Below are 6,941 nucleotides of genomic sequence, written 5' to 3' on the forward strand. Positions count from 1 at the left end.
ATTCTCAAATATCACAGAACAGAATGTGATACGATGAGATAGAATGCAATAGAAATTTTTCGGAAGAAAGGGAGGATCTGGACAAAATCGATGAAATGGAAGAAATCGGAGTGAATGGAAAAGACAAAATTAATAAGGATGATGAATTCCACGTTCGAACATACTATAACTATAAAACAGTTTCTGAAAATCGAGATGGAAATAAAGAAAATTCTAATTTAGAATTTTTCAAAATAAAAAAAAAAGAGGATCGTTAAAAAAATCAATACATAGCACAAATACAAGAACATAAGAAGAGATGCGACTTCCACCTATATATTTTGTTACTTCTCCTACAAAGAAACTTGTAATACCTACTCCATTTGTAATTCCATCAATGATTCGTTTATCAAAAAAATTCGTTTGTTTTGCTAATTTTCTTATACTTTCAGTTAAAGATTTTTAAAAAAAGTATCTATGTAACCACGATTATATGACCAATTATATACAAAATTTATTGTTTTTTCCCACCTAATTCTTTTAGAACTCCACTTTTGAAATGAATTAAGTAAAGTTAAATTTAATCTAGATGAATAAAAAGGCTTATATAAACAGTATGCTATAATATTTCCAAACAAGCTATACTGACTGAAAAATTGCATTTTTCAAAAATTCATACCAATCTACAAAATTTTCTGAATTGGTATGCAAAAGGTTTATCGACGGCGTTAATAATTTTGATAATATATCAAAGTCTATTCCTTCTTGATTGAAAGGAATTCCTATGGCTCCAATAAACAAAGTAAATAAAAGCAATACAAGCATAGGAAATAGAATAGTATTGTCTGATTCATGGGGATAATAGAAAGTTCTTGTATTAAGTCCAAATTTTCAACAGTAATAAAAGTTTGATTTCTTACATTATTACTAATTTTATATGTTTTATTGCCAAAAAAAGAAGCTCTTTTCGTATTATTCATTGTTAATAATGGTACTAACCCAAATTCCTATTAAGTTTTTTATCTTCTTCTTTACCCCATAAAGAAATTGAATAGAAGGAGCTACTTTTTTTTTCCACTATAATTTATAAAATAAGTGTTTAAATGGCCTTCAAAAGTAAGTAAATAAATCCGAAACATATAAAAATGCGGTTAATCCCGCTGTTGAACAAGCTATTATTGCAAAAATTGGCGAAAATAACAAACTATCATTAAGAATTTCATCTTTAGACCAAAAACAAGCAAGGGGGGGAATACCACAAAGTGAGAGTGTTCCTACTAAAAAGGCAGTTTTTGTAATCGGCACATGTTTTCAAACCACCCATAAGAATCATATTCTGACTTTTATCAGGAGAATAGCCAACTATAGCTTCCATTGAATGAATAATGGATCCAGATCCTAAAAACAACAAAGCTTTCGAATAAGCATGAGTAATCAAATGAAATAAGCGGATCTATAAGACCCCATACCTAGAGCTAACATCATATAACCCAGTTGAGACATTGTAGAATAGGCTAAACCTCTCTTAATATCTTTTTGAGCAAGAGCTAAAGTGGCTCCTAAGAGTACTGTTATTATACCTATCAAAGATATTATATACATTATAGAAGGGATAACTATAAAAAGAGGAAGAAGACGAGCTACAAGAAAAATTCCCGCTGCTACCATAGTAGCAGCATGTATAAGAGCCGAAATAGGAGTAGGGCCCTCCATGGCATCCGGCAACCATACATGAAGAGGAAATTGTGCAGATTTAGCAATAGGACCCACAAATAATAGAAATGCACACAAAGTAAGGAATAAGAGATTTATTCTATTTTTAATATTAAATTATTGAATATTTCGAACAAATCTTGAAATTCGAAACTGCCAGTTATCCAATAAAGACCTAAAATTCCTAATAATAAACCAAAATCCCCTACACGATTGGTTACAAAAGCTTTTTGACAGGCATTCGCTGCAATAGGTCGTGTGAACCAAAAACCTATTAATAAATACGAACACATTCCAACTAATTCCCAAAAAAATAAACTTGGATCAAATTAGAACTAGTAACTAATCCTAACATTGAAGTATTAAAAAAACCCATATAAGCAAAAAACCTCAGATATCCTTGATCATGAGACATATAATTATCACTATAAATCAGAACCAAAATTCCAACAGTTGTAATTAATATTGACATAATAGAAGTAAGTGGATCAATAAAGTAACCGAACTCAAAAGAAATTCATTATTTATGGTCCAAGACCATACATTTTGATGAATGCAACTTAGAAAAATTTGTTGAATAGATAGATAGAGCGAAAAGATCATAACTATACTTAACAAAAAAATACTCAGAAACGTCCACATACGTCGAAGGTTTTTTGTTGCTGTCGGAAAAAGTAGAAGTCCAGCTCCGAGTAAAATAGGTACTGGAAGTGGAATGAAAGGGATGATCCATGAATATTGATATGTATGTTCCATAAAATAAAAAACCCTTTTTATTTTATTCTTAAATTTATTATTTCTTATTCACTGGTTTGTATATATATATATTTTTTTTCAAAGGGGATAATAAAAAAGCGCATTTTTTCAAACTTAAATAGAAATTTTTTCGAATTAGTATAATCCTTCATAAACCTTTGAAAAGAAATATATTCAAATCAAAAAATTAGAAGTTATTAACTAATATTACTAAGTTACTGTAAAAAAACGATTTGTCTTTTTTTTTTTTTACTACTAAAAAAATTTTGATTTTATGCAGATACAGAAAAAGTGAATTAAATTCCGTATTACAATAATTTATATACATATATTAAGAATAGAACAAAGATTTACACGACAAAAAATACTTAATATAAAGTTAAAAAAAGTTATTTGGGTTTGATTATTTAGAATTATTATTGAATTATGGAATTTAGTGATTGTCTTCCAGTACCTAAGTGAGCTTTTTTTTTTCAAGAAATATTATTATAATCGATATTTTTTTTTACATATGAAGTGAAGAAATTTAATAAAATTTTTTCTAATATAATCTAAATCTATCAGTATAGATTATTAAATGAGCACTCTTATACGGATTTAAAACGTTAAATACAAAAAATTTTTCAAGAAAAAGGAAAAAATAGTTGGTTTTAAACTTTTGAATGTCTGTTTTGTTTTGAAAAATAATATATAATAAAATTTGAAAGAAAAAAATTACTCAATATGGAGTACGAAAGAATAGAATAATAAATGTCTTTGACATCCAATTATACCACTGAAAAACTTTTTTCATTTTTGAATGGCAGTTCCAAAAAAACGTACTTCTATCTCGAAAAAGCGTATTCGTAAAAAATTTGGAAAAGGAAGGGATATTGGACATCGTTGAAAGCTTTTTCCTTAGGGAAATCGCTTTCTACAGGTAATTCAAAAAGTTTTTTTGTACAACAAAATAAATAAAACACTAGAATCATTAGAATTAGCCTAACGTAAAAACCAATTTTTTAGAATACATATAAATTAAAAAAATCTATAGGAACCAAAAAAAAAAAAAAAAAGATATATATTATATACGAAATATACGAAAGATTCCTATTGATTTTGTAAAAAAAGGGGGGTTTATTACTTTCCCCATCAATAAAAAAATAAATAAAGATCTTGTATTTCCTCTTAACTAGGAAATACAAGATCTTTTAGCGAAATCAACAGGTTCTTTAAATTAATTTAAGTCAAAAATTTTTCACTTTATACCTTTAGGAATTATTATTTCTCTTAATTCTTATATTCTTTACTTGGAATCAAAGTTATAAAAGTATCTATCCACGATTAAGTGAATATTAGATACTAATAAGTAATAATATATGATATTTTTTTTAAGCGATCAAAAAATATTATGTTTGTACAATATAAAAAGATGCATGAAAATAGATATTTTGACAATTGTTGTTTTTCATTTTTCTTGAGCAACTTAGGCAAATTTTAGTTAAAATTTCTAAGGATTTTGGAGAAGTTTTAATTTTTAGAAAAGCATTTTTTTAGTAATAAAATCAATTTTAAATTCCATTAAATTAGCTTCTTTATTTAAAATTTGAATCTCGACGATTGAGTAAAAACTTGTTAGTATTATTTTGAACAAGTTGCCGCTATGGTGAAATTGGTAGACACGCTGCTCTTAGGAAGCAGTGCTAGAGCATCTCGGTTCGAGTCCGAGTAGCGGCATAAGATCTTATAAAAGAGATATTATAAGTTTTATAATCAAATTAATACCCGACTTGTTTTCTAAAATCGGGTAAAACCTAGTATTAATTTATTAATTTTTAACAAATTTTTTATGATTTTTTCAATTTTAGAGCATATATTAACTCATATATCTTTTTTCGGTCGTTTCAATTGTACTACTAATTTATTTTTTAACTTTATTAGTTAATTTAGATGAAATCATAGGATTTTTTGATTCATCAGATAAAGGAATCGTAATTACGTTTTTTGGTATAACAGGATTATTATTTACGCGTTGGATTTATTCAGGACATTTTCCATTAAGCAATTTATATGAATCATTAATTTTTCTTTCATGGGCTTTTGCAATTATTCATATAGTTTCCTATTTTAATAAAAAAAAAAAAATCACTTAAACGCAATAACTGCGCCAAGTGCTATTTTTATTCAGGGTTTTGCTACTTCAGGTCTTTTAAACAACATGCCTCAGTCTGCAATATTAGTACCAGCTCTCCAGTCCCAGTGGTTAATGATGCACGTAAGTATGATGATATTAGGCTATGGCGCTCTGTTATGCGGATCATTATTATCAATAGCTCTTCTAGTCATTACATTTCGCAAGGTCGGATCTACTTTTTGGAAAAAGAATATGAAAAATAATGTTATTAAATGAATTATTTTCTTTTGATGTACTTTACTACATAAATGAAAGAAATTCTATTTTACTACAACAAAATATTAATTTTAGTTTTTTTCTAGAAATTATTATAGGTATCAATTGATTGAACAATTAGATTATTGGAGTTTTTCGTATTATTAGTCTCGGATTTATCTTTTTAACCGTCGGCATTCTTTCAGGAGCTGTATGGGCTAATGAAACATGGGGTTCATATTGGAATTGGGATCCGAAAGAAACCTGGGCATTTATTACTTGGACCATCTTCGCAATTTATTTACATATTAAAACAATAGGAATGCTCGAGGTATAAATTCTGCAATTGTGGCTTCGCTAGGTTTTCTTTTAATTTGGATATGCTATTTTGGCGTCAATCTTTAGGAATAGGTTTACATAGTTATGGTTCATTTACATCGAATTAACTAAAACATTAACAAAAAAAAAAGAATCCAAATAAAAAAATAGCATCTATATATAACTTCATCTAAGTTAAGAAATCTAATTTAGTTTTAGTAGTAAATCATCAAGAACCTTTTGAATCAAGTAGTACAATGATTCAAAAGGTTCTCACAATACAAAAGCAAAGACTTCTTATTATAATTCAATTTAATGTTTTTTTTTATTTCCTGAAAACTATCCATAAAAATAATTAGATAAAATGGATTCGACCTTGTCACTTGCTAATGAGAGCACAAAATCAGGATAAATCCCAATACCAATTATGGGTAGAAGAATAGAGATTGAAAGAAATAACTCTCGGGGTCCAGAATCAAAAAAAGAAAAGTTTTTGGCATTAATTAACTTGTATCCATAGAACATTTGACGTGACATAGATAATAAATATATAGGAGTTAATATCATTCCAATTGCCATTACAAAAATAATTAAAATTTTTGAAATTAAGAATATTTTTGGCTGGTAATTATTCCAAAAAAACGATTAATTCGGCAACAAAACCACTCATGCCCGGTAATGCAAGGGAAGCCATCGATAAGATAGTGAACATTGTAAATATCTTTGGAATGGAGATAGCCATTCCACCCATTTCATCAAGATAAACAAGCCGGATTCTATCATAACTAGTTCCTGCCAAGAAAAAAGTGCAGCGCCCAATAAATCCATGAGAGATTATTTGTAAAATAGCTCCATTAAGCCCAGGATCCGTTATAGAACCAATACCTATAATTATAAAACCCATATGAGATACAGAAGAATAGGCTATTCTCTTTTTAAATTACGTTGACCGGGAGATGTTGAAGCTGCATAAATTATTTGGATTGTACCGACTACCATCAACCAAGGAGAAAAACATAGAATGAGCGTGAGGTAATAATTCCATATTGATTCGAACCAATCCATATGCTCCCATTTTTAATAAGATTCCAGCGAGAAGCATACAGGTACTGTAATGTGCCTCGCCGTGGGTGTCAGGTAACCAAGTATGTAAAGGTATAATCGGTGATTTGACGGCAAAAGCAATAAGAAATCCAATATAAAAGAGTATTTCGAGTGTGACCGGATAGGCTTGATTCCCTAATAGTTCTAAATTTAATGTTGGTTCGTTCGAACCATATAAACTTATACCTAAAACTCCTATTAATAAAAAATAGAACTTCCTGCAGTGTATAAAATAATTTTGTAGCTGAATACAAACGTTTCTTTCCACCCCACATGGATAAAAGGAGATAAACGGGAATTAATTCTAATTCCCACATGATGAAAAAAGTAAAATATCCCGAGAAGAAAACGATCCTATTTGGCCGCTGTACATTGCTAACATCAAAATAGAATAATCGGGAATCCCGAGTAACTGGAAAAGCCGCTAAAGTAGCTAAAGTAGTAATAAATCCGGTCAGTAAAATCGTTCCTATAGAAAGTCCATCTATTCCCAGTCTCCAATAAAAATCAAAAAGATTGATCCATTTATAATCTTCGGACAGTTGAATTAATGGATCGTCCAGTTTAAAATTATAACCAAAAGCGTAAGTCGTTAGAAGAAGTTCTAAGATACAAATGCATATGTATACCACTTATAACTTTATTTCCCCTATGCGGGAGAAATAACATTAATGAACCGGCAGATATTGGAAAAACAACAATT

General features: G+C 28.8%; 1 long non-coding RNA gene across 1 annotated transcript in view; it reads left to right on the forward strand.

Annotated features, from left to right (window-relative positions):
• The window catches only part of LOC125595126, a 19,236-nt gene extending 12,421 nt beyond the window's left edge, over nt 1–6,815 (forward strand). Inside the window, exon 2 of the long non-coding RNA XR_007330092.1 lies at nt 4,969–6,815. This is a non-coding gene — a long non-coding RNA (uncharacterized LOC125595126). The remainder of the gene's footprint in view (nt 1–4,968) is intronic.
• Nucleotides 6,816–6,941: the final 126 nt, after the last annotated feature.

The sequence above is a fragment of the Brassica napus genome, assembly GCF_020379485.1.
Source record: "Brassica napus cultivar Da-Ae chromosome C9 unlocalized genomic scaffold, Da-Ae chrC09_Random_5, whole genome shotgun sequence".
Classification (NCBI taxonomy): Eukaryota; Viridiplantae; Streptophyta; class Magnoliopsida; order Brassicales; family Brassicaceae; genus Brassica; species Brassica napus.